Source organism: Furipterus horrens, unplaced genomic scaffold (genome assembly GCF_987537825.1).
Source record: "Furipterus horrens unplaced genomic scaffold, mFurHor1.1.pri manual_scaffold_17, whole genome shotgun sequence".
NCBI classification, from domain to species: domain Eukaryota; kingdom Metazoa; phylum Chordata; class Mammalia; order Chiroptera; family Furipteridae; genus Furipterus; species Furipterus horrens.
This window is the reverse complement of record NW_028327187.1, coordinates 42,403,976-42,425,097: the sequence shown is the minus strand read 5'-3', so window position 1 is coordinate 42,425,097 and position 21,122 is coordinate 42,403,976.

The following is a 21,122-nucleotide window of genomic DNA, read 5'->3' as shown; positions in this document are numbered from 1 at the left end:
AAAATAGAACCAGAGGCATGGAAGCAAGGAACAAACTGACAGGGACCAGAATGGAGGTGGGGGAGAAAGGGGGGAAAGAAGGGGAAATAGTATAAATGACTCCTGGACATGGACAACAGAGTGGGGATTGACTGGGAGAGGGGGATGTGGGCAGGGCAGGGGAGAGCAATGGGGGGAAAATAGGACAACTGTAATAGAACAACAATTTAAAAAAAAAGATAACTTGGGAGGGTGGCATATAAATAATGTCAGAGGACCTGACATATTCATTTCTACCTTTTTGAAGGAACATGTATAATGTTCCCAAAGAAGTTGGTTGTTGATCATCACATAACAAAGGCACAAAATGTCAGAAAGTTTCATAAATAATAATGACTTATAATTTCCTTTTCTTTCCTACTTTAAAAAATGAAGATGAACAGGACATAAGACATGTTCCGAAGAGCTTTATTGAAGTATGTTTGATATGCAATAAACTGCAATATTTGTATTTAAAGTGTTCAATCTGGCAAGTATTACCATATATTCACACCTAAAAATCCATTACCATAATCAAGACAGTAGTAATAAATCACCAAATACAACAACTCCAGAAATTTCATAATGCTTCCTGTAATCCCTCATTCCTGTCATTCCCTAGCCACATCACCTTATTTACCCTTTCTCCCTCTCCCAATGGTAACTGCTATTCTTCATTTTGTCACTGTAGGTCCCTGTGTTTTATATTAATGTAATATAAAGTTTTATATTAAGGTAATCTTACAGAACGTAGTCTTTCTTTTCTGGCTTTGTCCACTTATATCATTTTTCAGATGTACGTGTTGTTATATGTATCAAAATTAATCCTTTTTATTCCCTTGACCACAAGTACTTATTGTTTTATGTGTTGGTGGACATTTGAGTTGTTTTCAGTTTTTGGCTCTTGCAAATAAAGCTGCTAAAAGCATTGGTGTAGAAGACTTAGTGTGGACATATGCTTTCATTTGTTGATTAATTAATTTTTGAAAGTATACAAACTATTAATAATGATAATCAGGATTTATTTTAATTCAGATATAGTATATTAAAGTATTTTTAACTTCAGGAATAATTTCTTTCCAGTGAAGTTATATAAGACCCTTGCCTCAAAATGGCAAAAGAACTTCTTCTTTTTTTTTTTTTTTAATTTTATTTTTTGGTTATTCAATTACAGTTGTCCCATTTTCCCCCCATTGCTCCCCCCTCCCAGCCCATCCCTTCTCCCACAATTATATCCCTCCCTGTTGTCCATGTCCATGAGTCATTCATATACGTTCCTTGACTAGACCCTTCCTTACTTATGCCCCTTCTCTCCCTCCCTCCTCCCCCCTACTGACTAATATTTTAGTCTTTGCCTATTTAGTTTGTTTGTTTGTGTTGCTCTTTAGTTTCCTGTATTGGGTGATATCATATGGTATTTTGCTTTCTTGGCCTGGCTTATTTCACTAAGCATAATTCTCTCTAGTTCCATCCATGTTGTTGCAAATGGCAGGAGTTCCTTCTTTCTTTCTGCTACATAGTATTCCATTGTGTAAATGTACCACGGTTTTTTGGTCCACTCATCTACAGATGGGCACTTAGGCTATTTCCAGCACTTGACTATTGTAAAGAGGGCTGCTATGAACATAGGGGTGCATAAGTTTTTTTGAATTAGGGTTTTAGGATTTTTCGGGTATAGTCCTAGCAGTGGAATCGCTGGTTCAAATGGCAGTTACATTTTTAGTTTTTTGAGGTAATTCCATACTGTTTTCCATAGTGGCTGCACCAGTCTGCATTCCCACCAACAGTGCAGTAGGGTTCCTGTTTCTCCACATCCTTGCCAGCATTTGTTGTTTGTTGATTTGTTGATGATGGCCATTCTGACAGGCGTAAAGTGGTATCTCATTGTGGTTTTTATTTGCAACTCTCTGATGGCCAATGATGTTGAGCATTTTCTCATGTGCCTATGGACCTTCTGTATGTCCTCTTCGGAGAAGTGTTTGTTCAGGTCCTTTGCCCATTTTTTAATTGGGTTGTTTGTTTTCTTGATGTTGAGTTGTATAAGCTCTTTATATATTTTGGAGATCAGTCCCCTGTCTGTGATATCATTGGCCAATATGTTTTCCCATATGGTTGGTTTCCTTTTCATCTTGTTGACATTTTCTTTTGATGAGCAGAAACTTTTTAGTTTGATGTAGTCCCATTTGTTTATTTTTTCCTTTATTTCTCTTGCCTTAGGAGATGTATCCATGAAGATATTGTTACGTGTGATATCTGAAATTTTCCTGCCTATGTTTTCCTCTAGGACTTTTATGGTATCATGGCTTACATTTAAGTCTTTAATCCATCTTGAGTTTATTCTTGTGTGTGGTGTAAGTTGGTGGTCTAGTTTCATTTTTTTGCACATCCCTTTCCAGTTCTCCCAGCACCATTTGTTAAAGAGACTCTTCTCACTCCATTTTATGTTCCTTCCTCCTTTATCAAAGATTAGTTGACCATAGAGGCCTGGGTTTATTTCTGGGCGTTCAATTCTGTTCCACTGATCTATATGTCTGTTTTTATGCCAGTACCAGACTGTTTTGATCACAGTGGCTTTGTAGTATTGTTTGATGTCTGTTATCGTGATTCCTCCTGCTGTGTTCTTCTGTTTCAAGATTGCTTTTGCTATTCGGGGTCTTTTTTGGTTCCATATGAATTTTTGGAGGATTTATTCTAGGTCAGTGAAATATGTCATTGGTATTTTAATAGGGATTGCATTGAATCTGTAAATTGCTTTGGGTAGTATGGCCATTTTGATGATGTTCATTCTTCCCATCCAAGAACATGGTATTTGCCTCCATTTATTTGTATCTTCCTTAATTTCTTTCTTCAATGTTGCATAATTTTCAGTGTACAGATCTTTTATCTCTTTGGTTAAGTTTATTCCTAGGTACTTTGTTTTTCTTGTTGCTATAGTAAATGGTATTTTCTTTTTTGCTTCTGTCTCTGAGATTTTATTGTTGGTGTACAGAAATGCCTTAGATTTCTGTATATTTATTTTGTACCCTGTATTTTGCCAAATTCACTTATTATATCAAGTAGCCTTTTAGTGGCGTTTATAGGGTTTTCTAGGTATACTATCATGTCATCTTCATATAGTGATAGTTTTACTTCTTCTTTCCCAATTTGGATGCCTTTTATTTCTTTGTCTTGTCTGATTGCTGTGGCTAGGACTTCCAACACTATGTTGAATAGAAATGGGGAGAGTGGACAGCCTTGTCTAGTTCCTGAGTTCAGGGGGAATGCTTTCAGTTTTTGTCCCTTGAGTATGATGTTGGCCTCAGGTTTCTCATATATAGCCTTAATCATGTTAAGGTATGCTCCCTCTATTCCCATTTTGCTGAGTGTTTTCAACATAAATGGGTGTTGTACTTTATCAAATGCTTTTTCTGCATCTATAGATATGATCATGTGATTTTTGTCTTTCATTCTGTTTAGGTGATGTATTATATTTATTGATTTGCGAATATTAAACCATCCTTGCATCCCTGGGATGAATCCCACTTGATCATGGTGTATGATCTTTTTGATGTATTGTTGGATCTTTTTTGCCAAAATTTTATTGAGGATTTTAGCATCTATGTTCATCAGTGATATTGGCCTGTAGTTTTCTTTCTTTGCTGTGTCTTTACCTGGTTTTGGGATTAGGGTAATACTGGCTTCATAGAAAGAGTTTGGGCTTTTTCCCTTTTCTTGGATTTTTTGGAATAGTTTGAGGAGGGTAGGAGTTAGTTCTTCCCTAAATGTTTTGTAAAATTCGCCTGTGAAGCCATCCAGTCCAGGGCTTTTGTGTGCAGGGAGATTTTGGATTACTGTTTCAATTTCCTTCTTTGTTATTGGTCTGTTGAGACTTTCTACTTCTTCTTGATTCAGTTTTGGAAGGTTATATGTTTCTAGAAATCTGTCCATTTCTTCTACGTTGTCAAATTTCTTGCCATATAGTTGTTTGTAGTAATTTCTTATAATTGTTTGTATTTCTGAGATATCAGTCGTGATTTCTCCTCTTTCATTTCTGATTTTGTTCATTTGGGTCTTCTCTCTTTTTTTCTTGATGAGCCTGGCTAGAGGCTTGTCAATTTTGTTTATTTTTTCAAAGCACCAGCTCCTAGTTTTGTTGATTTTTTGGATTGTTCGTTTAGTTTCTACGTCGTTTAATTCTGCTTTGATCTTGATGATTTCCTTTCTTCTTTTTGCCCTAGGCTTTGTTTGTTGTTGCTGTTCTAGTTCTTGTAGCTTTATGGTTAGGTTTTTTATTTGAGATTCTTCTAGCCTTTTCAGATATGCCTGTATTGCTATGAACTTCCCTCTCAGGACTGCTTTTGCTGTGTCCCATAGGTTTTGGGCTGTTGTGTGTTCATTGTCATTAGTTTCTAGAAATTTCTTGATTTCCTCTTTGATGTCATTGTTAACCCATTCGTTATTTAAGAGCGTGTTATTCATTCTCCATGAGTTTGGGTGTCTTTGATTTTTTTCCCTGAGGTTGATTTTTAGTTTCAAGTCATTGTGGTCTGAAAAGATGCTTGATATGATTTCAATTTTCTTGAATTTGTTGCGGCTTGTTTTGTGTCCTATTATGTGGTCTATCTTTGAAAATGTCCCATGTGCCTTTGAAAAGAATGTATATTTTGCTTCTTTGGGGTGGAAAGTTCTATATATATCAGTTAAGTCCATGTGGTTTAGTGTGTTGTTCAATGCCTGTATATCCTTGGTGTTTCTTTGCTTGGATGATCTGTCTATTGTTGATAATGGAGTGTTGAAGTCCCCTACTATGAGTGTGTTGTTGTTGATATCCTTCTTGTGGTCTTCTAGTATTTGCTTTATGCATTTGGGTGCTCCTATGTTGGGTGCATATATGTTTATCAGTGTTATATCTTCTTGATGAATCATTCCTTTAAGTATTATGAAATGTCCTTCTTTGTCTCTTTTTATTGCCCTTGCTTTGAAATCCGTTTTGTCTGATATGAGGACTGCTACCCCAGCTTTTTTTTCAGGTCCATTTGCTTGAAATATTTTTTTATATCCCTTTACTTTCAGTCTACGTAGATCTTTTGTTTTGAGGTGTGTTTCTTGTAGACAGCAAATATGTGGGTCCTGTTTTCTTACCCATTCAGTTACCCTATGTCTTTTAATGGGAGCATTTAATCCATTTACATTTAACGTTATTATTGACATGTGTTTATTCATTTCCATTTTGTATCTCTGTTCCTCTACTCTTTTTTTGTTTTTTTCTCTTCCTTTTTCTTAGAATATTTCCTTTAGCATCTGTTGCAATGCTGGTTTTGTGGAGATGTATTCTTTTAGTCTTCCTTTGTCTAAGAAACTCCTTATTTCACCTTCTATTTTGAATGAGAGCCTTGCTGGGTAGAGTATTCTTGGTTGTAGGCCTTTGTTTTTCATTGCTTGAAATATTTCTGACCGTTCCCTTCTGTCGTGTAGTGTTTCTGTTGAGAAATCAGTCGATAGCCTTATTGGAGTTCCCTTGTAAGTAATTTGCTGTTTTTCTCTTGCTGCTTTTAGGATTCTCTCTTTGTCTTGGAATGTTGCCATTTTAACTATGATGTGCCTTGGAGTGGGTTTTTGGGGGTTCCTCTTGATTGGAACTCTCAGTGCTTCTTGGACTTGCATAACTTTTTCTCTCATCAGGTTCGGAAAATTTTCTGTCACTATTTCTCCTATCAGTTTTTCATTCCCATGCTCCTTGTCATCTCCCTCTCTTATTCCTATGATCCTGATATTATTTTTTTCAATGCTATCCTGTAATTCCCTTACATCTTGTTCATATTTTTTCAATCTTTTTTCATTTTGCTGTATCATTTGAGAATTATTACCTACATTATCCTCAAACTCATTAATCCGATCCTCTGCTTCGTTTAGTCTGCTTTTGACTGATTCTACTGTGTTTCTGAATTAAGAGATTGCATTCTTCATTTCTTCCTGGTTCTTGTTGATAGTTTCTATGTCTTTTTTTATGCTGGTTTAGTTCTCTTCAAGTTCCCTGTAATTTTCTTGGAGCTGTTGGTAACTTCCTTGGAGGTTGTCATAGTTGTTTTTGAGGTTTTCGAGCATATTGAGCTTCTTCACCACCATAGTTTTGAATTCCATGTCTGACATTTGGGCTATGTCTATTGCATCTACCTCTCTTTCTGGGGATTCCTCTTTTCTTTTCATTGAGAGGTTGTTTCTGCATCTTACCATGTTGGATTCTTCTTGTTTGTTTTTGTTATTTGGATTTGTCTGCTTTGTCTGGCAAAAAACTTCTTATTTGAATGATTTCTATGTATAATAATCTGTCAAATCATCAGTATTGCAATTACATAGTTGCCTTGTCAACAAATGTAAATTAATGATTTTTATATAAAATATATTTTATGTTAATGGTAGATATCACTGAATTGTCAGTGACCTTTTCCCTTTACACATTTCATTTCTTTTTTAAGTCTGAACATGTATAAACTTTATTTATTTATTTATTTGTTTATTTATTTTTTGCTCCCTCCCTTAGTTCATGTCCATGGGTCATGCTTCTCCATTTCCTATACTATTCATTTTTTTAAGTATATTTTATTGATTATGTTGTTACAGTAGTCCCAATTTTTTCCGCCTTTGCTCCCCTCTGCCCAGTGATCCCCTTTCCCTCCGGCAATCCCACCCCTCTTAGTTCATGTCCATGGGTCGTGTATATAAGTTCTTTGGCTTCATCCTTTCCTATATTATTCTTAACATCCCCCTGTCTATTTCGTAGCAACTGATTATGTTGCTTAGTCCCTGAACCATTTCCCTATTTCTTCCCCTCCCTCCTCCCAGCTGATAACCCTCTAAATGATCCCCATACCTATGATTCTGTTTCTATTCTGGCTTGCTTAGTTGAATTTTGTTTTTATTTCTTAGATTCAGTTGTTGATAGTTGTGAGTTTGTTGTCATTTTAGTGTTCATAGTTTTGATCTTCTTTTTCTTAAGTTAGTCCTTTTGACATTTCATATAATAATGACTTGGTGATGATGAGCTCCTTTACCTTCACCTTGTCTGGGAAGCACTTCATCTGCCTTTCCATTCTAAATGATAGCCTTGCTGGATAGAGTAATCCTGATTGCAGGTTGCCTTTCATCACATTGAGTACTGCTTGCCAGTCCCTTCCCGTCCGCAAAGTGTCCTCTGAGAAATCAGCTGATAGTTTTATAGGCACCCCCCTGTAGGCAACTCTCTGCCTCTCTCTTGCTGCTCCCAGGCTTCTGTCTTTATCTTTCACTTTGGCATCTCTGTCATGATGCGTCCTGGTGTGGTCCCCTCTGGGTCCAGCTTGCCTGGGACCCTCTGTGCTTCCCGGACCTGTATGTCCATCTCCTTTGCAAAATTTGGGAAGTTTTCCTCGTTTTTTTCAATTCTTGTTTCCTTATTCTGCTCTGGTTGACTGTTTTTTTCTTCCTTATGTTCCAAATCATTGATTTGAACCCCGGTTTCCTTCCCTTCACCATTGGTTTTGCGTGGATTTTCCTTCATTTCACTTAATATAGTCTTCACTTCTTCTCTTATGTGTTTGCCATACTCACGCATATCTGCCAAGCCTGTGAACATCTTTATCACCAGTGTTTTGAATTCTGCATCTGTTAGGTTGTGTATCTCCTCATCTGTTAGGTTGGCTATCTCCTCGTCGCTTAGTTCTCCCACTGGAACCTTGATCCCTTTCCCCTTTTTGGGCCATACTTCCCTGTGTCCTCATTCTGACAGGCTCCTGTGTTTGTTTCTGTATAAACTTTATAAATAAAGGCAAACTTGTTTGAAATTACTTATTTATTTTTGTATAGAAATACAAAAGACCCTGAGTAGACAAAGCAATCTTGAGAAAGAACAAAGCTGGAGACATTAAACTCTCTGATTTCAAGCTATATTATAACACTAATAAAGCATTATGGTACTGGCATAAAAATTAGACACATAGACCAACACAGAGCCCCAAAAGAAACCCATGGATATACAGTCAAGTACTCTATGATGAGGGCACCAAAGTACACAATGGGGAAAGGACAGTATCTTCATTAACGGTGCTGGGAAACCTGGACATCTACACGCAGAAGAACGATATTGGATCCTTATCTTATACTATATACAAAAAATCAACTTGAACTGTATTAAAGACTTAAGTGTTAAACCTGAAACTTTAAAACTCCTAGAGAAAACAGTAAAAAAATCTCCTGATATTAGTCTTGGCAATAATTTTTTAGATATGACACCAAAAGCACAGGCAGCAATAACAAAAATAGACAAGTGGGTGTACCTCAAACTAAAATGCTTCTGCACAGAATAGGAAACCATCAACTAAGTAAAACCCAACCTACCAAATGGGAAAAAATATCTGCAAATCATATACCTTATAAAAGGTTAATATCCAAAATATAAAAGGAACTCATTCAACTCAATAGCAAAACAACAAATAATTGACTAAAATGCACAAAAGTCACAATAAATATTTTTCTAAAGAAAATATACTAATGATGAACAGATACATGAAAAGGTGTTCAACATCACTAACAATTAGGTAACGTGGAAATGAAAACCACAATGAGGTATCACCTCACATCTGTTAGGATGGCTATTATCAAAATGTCAAAAGATAACAAATGTTGGTGAAGATGTGGATAAGAGGAATCCTTGTGCTCTGTTGGCAGGGATGTAGATTGGTATAGTCATTAGGTAAAACCGTATGGTGTTTCCTTAAATAACTAAAAATAGAACTACCATATCACCCAGCAATCTCACTTCTGCGTATTTATCCAAAGAAAATAAAAGCAGTATCTCAGAATGTTATCTGCCTTCCCATGCTCAGTGTAGCATTATTCAAAATTGCCAAGATACAGAATCAACCTAAGTGTCTGTCAACAGATGAATAGATGAAGAAAATGTGATATATATAATGAAATATAATTCAGCCATAAAAAGGAAATCCTTCCATTTATGACAACATGGATGAACCTGGAGGACATTAAGCTAAATGATAAGTCAGGCAGAGAAAGACAAATATTGTATGATCTCAATTACAGGTGGAATCTGAAAAAGTCAAACACGTGAAATCAGAGAGTAAAACATTGGTTACTGGGGATAGCAGCTGGGGGTGGTGGTGGGAAGATGGCGACCAAAGGGTTCAGATGTTCAGTTATAAGATGAATCAGTTCTGGGGACTTAATCTACAGCATAGTGATTATAGTTAATACTACTTATTCTATTGTATACTTAAAACTTGCTAAGAGAGTAGATCTAAAGTGTTCTCACTACACACACACGCACACACACACACGGTAACTGAGGTGTTGGATGTGTTAATTAACTTCGTTGTGATAGTCATTTCACATTGAATGCATATCAAACCATCACATTGTACACCTCAAATATATTCCATGGTTGGTAATTATACCTTAATAAATCTGGAGCAAAAGAAAATTACTTATTTTTTTCTCATTTATCCCTCAGAGTAATCACTTTTAAATTTATTTATATTTTATGTACTATCAGTATTTTATATCTGTTTTTTCCTGATGTGTTTGAACATGTAAATTAAAATGAAAATTTGATGTAAATTTTTATAAAATTTTCCTCTGCTGACATAGAGGATCCATCACTTTCTCTTATTTAATCAAGAAGAAATATTTAAAGTATGATGAAAAGTTTAAAAATAAAGGGATGAAAGGAGTACCAACTAATGAAGGGATAATACCAAGAAAGAAGGTTTTGTGATGTTAATATCCAAAGTCAAATACTAATCTGGGCCAAAACGATATTTTATGCTCATAAAATAGCTATTTTATATAGAAAGTATACTTCAGATTATATGAAGGAACCACAGGTGAATATGCAAGGAGAAAAGGCACACAAATCCACATGAGGGGATGAACTTTTTTCTCAAACGTATAACAATTTCTTAACTTTAGATAATACGCATAATCATCTTGTTCTAAAATATATAATGTTGTACCAGAAAATACATATTGTGTTCAAATATTAGATATCAAACAAAAAGCATATACTATCTTTAAAAAAACTTCTATGTTGTCAACAAAAATTATAAAATACCTTAAAATAACTTTGAAAAATTGGATCTCTGTAATCTATAAAACTTTACTTTTGTAAATAATAGACAAATTCTTAATAAATAAAAAAGACAAGTCACATTTTAAAATGGGAAAATAATTTGACAAATAGGTTATTAATGTCTTCTCTCAGTGCTAATTTAATGGTATAGCTAAGATAATTTTGAAAGTAATAATGAAGGAAACTTACACAGCCAAATTGAAATATTTTTGTGAAATAAATGAATGTGCAACTGATACAAAAATGAACAGATACTGCTTATCTACATAATCTATGTCTACAAACTATATATTGCATAGTTGACATTTCAAACTAGAAAACAGTAATGAAGCAATTTGTTGCCAACTCATTCTAAATCATAGTAGCAAAGGTTGAAAAAACCTCATAGGATAAGACAAACAGCATTTGTTACCAGTGGGCATGGGGTTCTTGCAGTATCACAAGGAAAAGAATTTCCTGAGACCCACAAGGGAGAAGGTGGCTCTGTGGTATGTTTTATTGATGGTGTACTGTACAATTAAGAGGGTTCCCACCCTGACTTCCCAATATTCAATCTCTGTCTGACTCACCATGGAAAAAAATCCAGTCTTGTCTTCAGTAGGGCCAGGATGAAGGCCACTGCCCAGAGCTTATGCTCCATATTAAAGTCCAGTCCAGTCCAGTCCAGTATCCAGCTAGCTTATCATATGTTTCTAGCTGTGCAGTCTATTACTGTGATTTGGTGTCCAGGCTCCCTCCTGGAGGCCATGGGCCATGTGGCTGCTAAGGCCACGTGGCTATGGAGAGAACAGGTGCATGTACCATGTGAGTGCAGGTCAGGATCGAGAAATAGCTTCTTTGTTTCCCTGGGGTAATAATCGGGAGCTTGGGTTTAAGATGGACCAGGTGCTTTCTCAAAATGACTAATCAACTTCCCAAGTTTTTGTGGGCTTTGGATGGTGTCCATCGCCGAGTTAGATTGACAGGCCTCTACAGTCCACCACCTTCTCCTACGCCATCCCCAACAATCCAGTGCCAGAAGCGTGAAGGGAGGAGTGTTAATCCCCTTTGTGAAGTAATGCTGCAATGCCCTGGAGTATTAACAGCTGTAGCTTCCTGGTGGAGTAAACAGGCTCCTGCTTCCCAGTTTATTAAGCTCAGTGTTTAGTCTCTTTTGCTTTTCTTGTCAATATCTAGCTAAACAGTGAAAGTAACAAACTGACTACAATTTTTAAAAGATTCTGTATCTAAAAAACTCTCAAATAATTATAATCAAAACTCAAAGGCTGGTGAAATCTGGGAATATTGCAACGTATGACAGAGTAAGGGCGAATAACCTTACTATGCAGAGTTCTAACAAATAAATTAGACAACTGCCAATACTCCATCAGAAAAACTGTTCAAAAGACAACAACATTGAATTTATCAAAGAGGAAATACAAAAGGTAAACCTATAAAAATAAGTTCCATATTATTAGCAATCAAATAAATTTAAACTGAAAAGACCTGTGATAATACTGCTTCTCTATCAAATTTGCTCATATTTCCTTATGGTTCACTATTCAGTACTGGCAAGAAATTGAAATTGTCACACTTTGTTGTTGAAATTGTAATTTACCAGACCCATTAACTAAGGCAATCAGATAATACATATGAAAAACATTTAAAATATTTGTCAAATATGAAAACTTTGATTCAGACATTCCACTTCTGTGAAATTAAAGAAATTAGAAATAAGCAAGCATACATTTAAGGGGAAACAGAATTTGCCACTCCGAAATATGCCTTTTGGGGATATTGATAATTTTAAGTTCGTTATTTTTTAAGAAACCAAAGATTCAAGAAGAGGCTTTTACTTTCTCCTTACCTGTCTAAAAGAATTTAGATAGAAAAATCTCCATTTAACAGTTCCTATTTACTCCCAATCTGCAACCAGAGCCCCAGGCAAACATTAATCTACTTTCTGGATTTGCCTGTTCTGGCCATTTTATATAAATTGAATCACACAATATATATTTTTTTGTGCCTGGTTTTCATTTTACACAATGTTTTCAAGGTTCTTTCCTATAGTAGCATGAATTAGTACTTTATTTATTTTTCCTACTGAATAACATTCCATTGTATGGATATAAAATATTTATCAGTTGGTGCACATTTGGACTGTTACCAGTCTGGTTATTATGAATAATGTTGCTATGAACATTCACATATTTTGTAGACATATGTTTTCATTTCTCTTGGGCATATGCCTAGGAGTGGAATTGCTGGATCATATGGGAACTTTACGTTTGACTTTTTGAGGAACTGCCAAACTGTTTTTCATAGTGGCTTCACCAATTCACAACCCCACCGGCAATATAAGAGGGTTCTAATTTATTCACATCCTCATCCACATTTATTTTTCTTTCCTTAAAAAAAAAATCTAGTTATCTTAATGGGTGTGAGGTGGCATCTCACCATAGTTTTGACTTGCATTTCTCTGATGACTAATAATGTTGAGCATGCTTTCATGCATTTCTTGGCCACTTATATATCTACTCTGGAGAAATGTCTATTCATATTAATGGTTATAACTTTTGAAATTTATAATATTTGTTGTTAATGGCCACGAATGAAAAGATATCTGGAAAACATTTGAAAAATAAAATTTTTAGTGCATTGCATCTTCCTGTTTTTATTGCCTTCTGCAGTTCTTTGTGTACTGTGGAAACTTCACACAGAGATACAATTAGAAAATGTCCTATTTTCATCGTACATACCTAATTGGTTTATTAATGTTAAAATCTCTTCATTTATGTTATCTAAATAAAAAAGTGTGATCAGTTTTCTTATTTTTAAAATTTTGAACTAGAAAGTGCATTAGATGACATTGTGAATTTCAATTACAAATTAATTTTTAAAAACTGTTTGATTTCCTAAGTTGAATTTATTTTTGACCCAGGAGGCTGAATGTAGATGTAGCAGAGTACTTTTTTCTTTGTTTTTAATGACACACTATCTTAAAGAAGATAAGGGAATTACCTGAGGTAGACTAACTTGATTTAGTCTTATATTTACTCAGTGCCTGTCTCTATTTGGGAAATATTTTATTTCTACTACTTTCCTATTGTAACTTGTTTGTTCATTCTCTCCCACTTGGTTGCTAGAGTCTAGAGGTGAGCTTGATTGGGCTACATGCTCTTACTACCCCCAAGTGGCTTCTAATTGACCTACAGATGAACCCACCAGTAACAGGGAACTTAACCACCTTTACAAGCAACTCATTTTCTATCTGGACTTCTTTGACCTAAAAGAGGATTATTTTCCTACTTCTCGATTCCTTCTGATTTAGCAAGAGAAATTGAGGACAGGTTGTTTGAGAGGAAATAGCATTTTGAATGCAACTGTTTACAGGGAGGCCTATAGTGGAAATGAATTCTTTCTGCTTTTCCTTAAAACCACTCAGCATTTGTGAGGGCTGTCCAGTTGGCTCCATGGCCCACACTCAACATCTTCAATTTCTGGTTTCTCCTAGACCCATTCATTTGCCTTCTCAGTCTATCCACTATCTCTGGCTAATAAACCATCAGCCAGTATTATAAATGCTTGCTTAGAGAGGAGAGACAGTGTCCCCACTATTATTCTTCTAAGCACCTTTCTAATATTTTCTTTGTCATTTGTTTTATGCAATATGAATTTTTTCTCATTAATCAAACTAATGGTGTTAGCCTTCCTAGAAATGTCTCTTTTAATCACTGGTCTCAAATAAGAAATTTTATTTTATTATTTTTTTTGTTTCCAGTTTATTTTTTTTAATGTTGTTTATTGATTATATTGTTACAACAGTTCCAATTTTCTCCCCCTTGTTCCCCTCCACCCAGCAACCCCCTCCCCCAGCAATCCCCCCAAGTCCATACCCCTGGTTCATAAAAATTAACTATCCCCCCCCTCTCAAATATTAGGACCCTTTGTAATCTTGTAAAGGACAATGGGCGAAGGTCTCAAGCTCCTCTAGCTGCTTCAAGCTGGACATGGTTGTCGTCCTACCTACCCTTGGGTCCAGAAAACCCTAATAAGAGTGGGGGTGTGGAGGGGAGGGTGGCCTTCCCACATGAGGAAGGATCGTGCAGACTCCAGGTCAGTTGGCTGTCTCCGGTCAACGGCGTGCTTGGTTTAACAGGCTGGTGTCCTTGTTGTGTTCTGAGGGCAACAGATTTGGCGAAAAGGGTTAAAAGACATCATTCAATCCATAACTACTAGATGACAAAAGGCAGGGATTAATTTTTCAATGTTCCATATTAGGGAAAAAAAAAAATAAAGGCTTCTTTGTAAGAAGGTGTGCTAGGCACATCTCGCCTGTCCAAAACCCTTTTGCCCATTATACTTAGTTTGGGCTGAGGTAAATAGTTTAGGTTTTTCCCCCTCTCAGACCTCTGGGCCTTTTCTGTCCAAGCCATTAGGATAGAAAAGAGAAACCCATTTTAAAGTGAAGCCCACAGACCACCCCATTCTTCCCCAACCCAGCCATTTAGTTCAGCCAAACCGTTGAGTCTCAGGAGGCAGCGCTGCAGAGAGGATTAAGTGAGGCTTATGCGTACAGATAATCACTCAGGTAATGCGATCATAGGCTTATGTCCTTTGAAAACAAAAAACACGTGTTAATTTATGTAACATAACCCGCAAACAAGTCTCTAAATCTGGAGAAGAAACTTTTAAGACAGTTAGTTGCCCTGTTTTATACTCTACTACTGATCATTGTGATTTTCCTTGAATAATAATTTCTCTCCCTAAGGTTACCCTCCTTGTCTTTAAAGGGACTACATTAAGTCCATTTTTAATTTATCCTGTTCGTTTGCATAAACATAACAAGAGCAGCAAATGATCACTTATGATCTTTAGTTCTGCTTTGCTGGAACTTACCCAAGGAATATTTGGGGTGACCTTCAGTCTGTTCTTCAGGGCACAGAAGCTCTGCCACATATCTGGCATTCATCCTTGCCTGTACACACCTGTTTTTTCCAAGTCTTTCTGGTCTTTCCTTGTGCCTTAAGGTCCCTTCTAGCCATCTTTCAGGAAAACAACCTTCGTTCCTTCCCTGGAAAGATTGCTGTGGACCGCACAACCAACCATGGTACCAGGCCTTTTATCTCACAGGCTTTTATTACCTTTGAAAGTCATTCCCAGTTCCTCAGGGCTTTCTGGTAACAATCTGAGCCCAAGTATGTTTCCTTTAGGCTTGACATTCCAAAGACTTGGTCAAAAAAAAAAAAAAAAAAAGAACCTCTGTTGACAACTGGTCTTATTAGTTCTATGCAAAGGAACTTATGTCATTACTTACTTGTTTAGAATGTCAAACTCTTGAGGGATCATATAGGGAGAAAAATGTACAACGTGAAGGAAAATCTTTGTCCTAATATTCACTGAACTGGCATTTCCATTCTTCATATTTTCATTTTTCCCCCACTAAAAAATTTTTGTTTGTTTCTCCATTACAGTTGTCTCACTTTTTTAGCCCTCTTGTTTCCCTGCACCCTGTCCCTCCCCTCCCCCACATTTAGTCCCCACTCAGTTGCACCTGTCTGTGGGTCATTCATATATATATATATTTTTTAACTTGACCCATCCCCTTACACCTTTCTTTTCCTCCCCCCTGCCCCCCTTGTTACTGTTAGTCTACTTCTTGTTTACATACCTCTGGTTCAATTTTGCTCATTTGTTTGTGTTGTTCATTAGTTTCCTGTAATAGGTGACAGCATAAGGTATTTTTCTTTTGTTGCCTGGCTTATTTCACTAAGCATAATTTTCTCTAGTTCCATCCATGTTGTTGCAAATGGTAGAAGTTCCTTCTTTCTTTCTGCTACATAGAATTCCATTGTGTAAATGTACCACAGTTTTTTGATCCACTCATCTACAGATGGGCACTTAGGTTGTTTCCAGCACTTGGCTATTGTAAATAGTGCTGCTATGAACATTGGAGTGCATAGGTTCTTTTGAATTGGTGTTTCGGGATTTTTTGGATATAATCCTAGCAATGGAATTGCTGGTTCAAAAGGCAGTTCCATTTTTAGTTTTTTAAGGAAATTCCAAACTGTTTTCCACAGTGGCTGCACCAATCTGCATTCCCACCAGCAATGCACCAGGGTTCCCGTTTCTCCGCATCCTCTCCAGCACAAGTTGTTTGTTGATTTGTTGATGATTGCCATTTTGACTGGTGTGAGGTGGTATCTCATTGTGGTTTTAATTTGCATCTCTCTGATGGCTAGTGATGTTGAGCATACTTTCATATGTCTATGGGCCCTCTGTATGTGTTCTTTGGAGAAGTGTTTGTTCAGGTCCTTTGCCCATTTTTTAATTGGGTTGTCTGTCTTCTTGGTGTTGAGTCATATGAGTTCTTTATATATTTTGGAGATCAATCCCTTGTCTGAGATGTCATTGGCGAATATGTTTTCCCATATGGTTGGTTTCCTTTGCATCTTGCTGATGTTTTCTTTAGCTGAGCAGAAACTTTTTAGTTTGATGTAGTCCCATTTGTTTATTTTTTCCTTTATTTCTTTTGCCTTAGGAGATGTATCCATGAAGATATTGTTACGTGTGATATCTGAAATTTTCCTGCCTATGTTTTCCTCTAGGACTTTTATGGTATCATGGCTTACATTTAAGTCTTTAATCCATCTTGAGTTTATTCTTGTGTGTGGTGTAAGTTGGTGGTCTAGTTTCATTTTTTTGCACATCCCTGTCCAGTTGTCCCAGCACCATTTGTTAAAGAGGCTCTTTTCACTCCATTTGATGTTCTTTCCCCCTTTGTCAAATATTAGTTGACCATATGAACCTGGGCTTATTTCTGGGCTCTCTATTCTGTTCCATTGATCTATATGTCTGTTTTTATGCCAGTACCAGACTGTTTTGATTACCGTGGCCTTGTAGTATAGTTTGATATCGGGTATTGTGATTCCTCCTATTGTGTTCTGCCTCAAAATTGCTGTGGCTATTCGGGCTCTTTTTTGGTTCCATATAAATTTTTGAAGTATTTGTTCTAGGTCTGTGAGATATGTTGCTGGTATTTTAATAGGGATTGCATTGAATCTATAAATTGCTTTGGGTAGTATGGACATTTTAATGATGTTGATTCTTCCCATCCATGAGCATGGTATACGCTTCCATTTATTTGTATCTTCTTAAATTTCTTTCTTCAGTGTTATGTAGTTTTTTGTGTACAGGTCTTTTACCTCTTTGGTTAAGTTTATTTCTAGGTATTTTATTTTTCTTGTTGCTATGGTAAATGGGATTTTTCTTTCAGTTTCTATCTGTGAGTTTTTATTGTTGGTGTATAAAAATGCCTTCGATTTCTTAATATTGACTTTGTATCCTGCTATTTTGCCGAATTCACTTATTAGATTGAGTAGTTTTTTTGTGGAGTCTAAAGGATTTTCTATGTACACTATCATGTCATCTGCAAATAATGACAGTTTTACTTCCTCTTTTCCAATTTGGATGCCTTTTATTTCTCTTTCTTGTCTGATTGCTGTGGCTACAACTTCCAAGACTATGTTGAATAAGAGTGGAGAGAGCGGACATCCTTGTCTTGTTCCTGATCTCAGGGGGAATGCTCTCAGTTTTTGCCCATTGAGTATGATGTTGGCTTCAGGTTTCTCATATATGGCCTTTATTATGTTGAGGTATGCTCCCTCTATTCCCATTTTGCTGAGAGTTTTTATCATAAATGGGTGTTGTACTTTATCAAATGCTTTTTCCGCATCTATCGATATGATCATGTGGTTTTTGTCTTTCATTTTGTTTATGTGGTGTATCACGTTTATTGATTTGCGAATATTAAACCATCCTTTCATCCCTGGGATGAATCCTACTTGATCGTGGTGTATGATCTTTCTAATGTGTTGCTGGATCCGGTTTGCCAATATTTTGTTGAGGATTTTAGCATCTATGTTCATCAGCGATATTGGTCTGTAGTTTTCTTTCTTTGTTGTGTCTTGACCTGGTTTTGGAATTAGGGTTATACTGACTTCATAGAACGAGTTTGGGAGTCTTCCCTCTTCTTGTATCTTTTGGAATAGTCTGAGGAGGATAGGAGTTAGTTCTTTCCTAAATGTTTTGTAGAATTCACTTGTGAAGCCATCTGGTCCTGGGCTTTTGTGTGCTGGTAGTTTTTTGATTACTGCTTCAATTTCGCTAGCTGTTATTGGTCTATTCAGACTTTCTGCTTCTTCTTGATTCAGTTTGGGCAGACTATAGTTTTCCAGGAATCTGTCCATTTCCTCTAGGTTGTCAAATTTCTTGCCATACAGTTGTTCATAATAATTTCTTATAATTCTTTGTATTTCTGTGGTATCAGTTGTGATTTCTCCTCTTTCATTTCTGATTTTATTTATTTGGGTCCGCTCTCTTTTTTTCTTGATGAGCCTGGCTCCTGGCTAAAGGCTTGTCAATTTTGTTTATCTTTTCAAAGAACCAGCTCCTACTCTTGTTGATCTTTTGAATTGTTACTTTAGACTCTATGTCATTTAATTCTGCTCTGATCTTGATGATTTCCTTCCTTCTACTTGATCTGGGTTTTGCTTGTTGTTCTTCCTCTAGTTCTTGTAGCTGTAGGGTTACATTTTTTATTAGAGATTCTTCTAGCTTTTTTAGGTAGGCGTGTATTGCTATGAACTTTCCTCTTAAGACTGCTTTCGCTGTATCCCATAGGTTTTGGGTTGTTGTGTGTTCATTATCATTGGTTTCCAGGAACTTTTTGATTTCTTCCTTGATGTCATTGTTAACCCATTCATTATTTAATAGCATGTTATTCATTCTCCATGAGTTTGAATGTTTTTGAGTTTTTTCCTTGAGGTTGATTTCCAATTTTAAGGCATTGTGATCTGAGAAGATGCTTGATATAATTTTAATTTTCTTGAATTTATTGAGGCTTGTTTTGTGTCCTACCATGTGGTCTATCTTTGAAAATGTTCCATGTGCACTTGAGAAATATGTATATTTTGCTTCTTTGGGGTGTAAACTTCTATATATATCGACTAAGTCCATTTGATCTAAAGTGTTGTTCAGTGCCTCAATATCTTTGGTGTTTCTTTGCTTTGAAGATCTGTCCATTGTTGACAATGGGGTGTTAAAGTCCCCTACGATGAGTGTGTTGCTGTCTATATCTTTCTTGGAGTCTTTCAAAATTTTCCTTATATATTTGGGTGCTCCTAAGTTGGGTGCATATATATTTATAAGGGTTATATCTTCTTGATGGATTTTTCCCTTAAGTATTATGAAATGCCCTTCTTTGTCTCTTTTTATGGACTTTGCTGTGAAATCTGTTTTGTCTGATATAAGTATTGCTACCCCGGCTTTTTTTTCATGTCCGTTTGCTTGGAATACATTTTTCCATCCCTTTACTTTCAGTCTGTGTAGATCTTTTGTTCTAAGGTGGGTCTCTTGTAGACAGCATATATGTTGGTCATTCTTTCTAATCCATTCAGCTACCCTATGTCTTTTAATTGGAGCGTTTAATCCATTTACGTTTAAGGTTATTACTGATAAGTACTTATTCGTTGTCATTTTCCCCCTTTGTACTCGTGTTCTTCTCTGTTTCTCTCTGTTTCTTTATCTTTTTAGAGCAGACCCTTTAGCATCTCTTGCATTGCTGGTTTGGTGGAGATGTATTCTTTTAGTCTTCCTTTGTCTGAGAAACTCCTTATTTCGCCTTCCATTTTGAATGAGAGCCTTGCTAGGTAGAGTATTCTTGGTTGTAGGCCTTTGTTTTTCATTGTTTGGAATATTTTTTGCCACTCCCTTCTTGCTTGTAGTGTTTCTGCTGAGAAATCTGAGGATAGCCTTATTGGAGCTCCCTTGTATGTTATTAGTTGTTTCCCTCTTGCTGCTTTTAGGATTCTCTCTTTGTCTTTGGATGTTGCCATTTTAATTATGATGTGTCTTGAGGTGGGCCTGTTGGGGTTCATCTTCATTGGGACCCTCTGTGCCTCCTGGATTTGCGTGACTCTTTCTCTCCTCATGTGAGGGAAGTTTTCTGTCATTAGTTTTTCAAAGAGGTTTTCTATCCCTTGCTCTTCTTCTTCTCCTTCTGGAATTCCAATGATACGGATATTGTTACGTTTCATGTTGTCCTGCAGCTGTCTTAGAACCTCTTCAGTCTTGTTCAGTCTTTTTTCATTTTGTTGCATTGTCTGGGAGTTTTTGTGTACGTTGTCCTCCAGCTCGCTGATCCGATCTTCTGCTTCCTCTAGCCTGCTTTTAATTCCTTCTACTGTGTTCTTCAATTCAGAGATTGTATTCTTCATTTCCTCCTGGCTCTTATTGATAGCTTCCATGTCCTTTTTGATGCTGGTATAATTCTCAGTAAGTTCCTTATAGTTCTTCTGGAGTTCACTGTAGTTTTTCTGGAGTTCTTTGTAGTTTCCGCTGAGCTCATTTAGCTTCTCCATAATCCATGTTTTAAATTCTGTATCTGATATTTTGCTCCCCTCTATTTCATTTAGCACTCTTTCTGGGGATTCTACCTTTCCTTTTGATGGGGGGTTGTTTCTCTGTCTCCCCATTTTTGTCATTCCTTTTGTTTGTTGGTGCTTCTTAGAATGATCAGTTCTTCCTGGATCTGCCTCTGGTAGCGCCAGATCATGTACCAGACTGGCCCTAGGCAGCCTGTTGGAGACTTCCAGGGATCTACTGCCTTTGTCTCTCTTCTTTAGTTGTTACTATACTCAATCTGTGATCAGCCGTCAGGCTTAAGGACCGTGGGTGTGGCAACTTAATTCTTGTAGGCAGTGCTTTTATTTCCCCTTAGTATGACACCACTTGGAGGGGGATGGTCTGTCTGCTGTACTGTGGCTGAGTCAGCACTGGCTGGTCCTGGGAGGGGGTTAGTGTAGCTTCCACTTACTCCTCCGCCCTCCTGGATCTCCGTCTGTGTTGTCCTTGATGATATTTCTTTAATCTGTCTGGTTGTATTTCAGCTACTTTTTGGTGGATCTTTTTCTCTGGTTAGTTGATTGAGAGTCACTCTGCCCAACTTGTCTTGAGATCTTTTGTG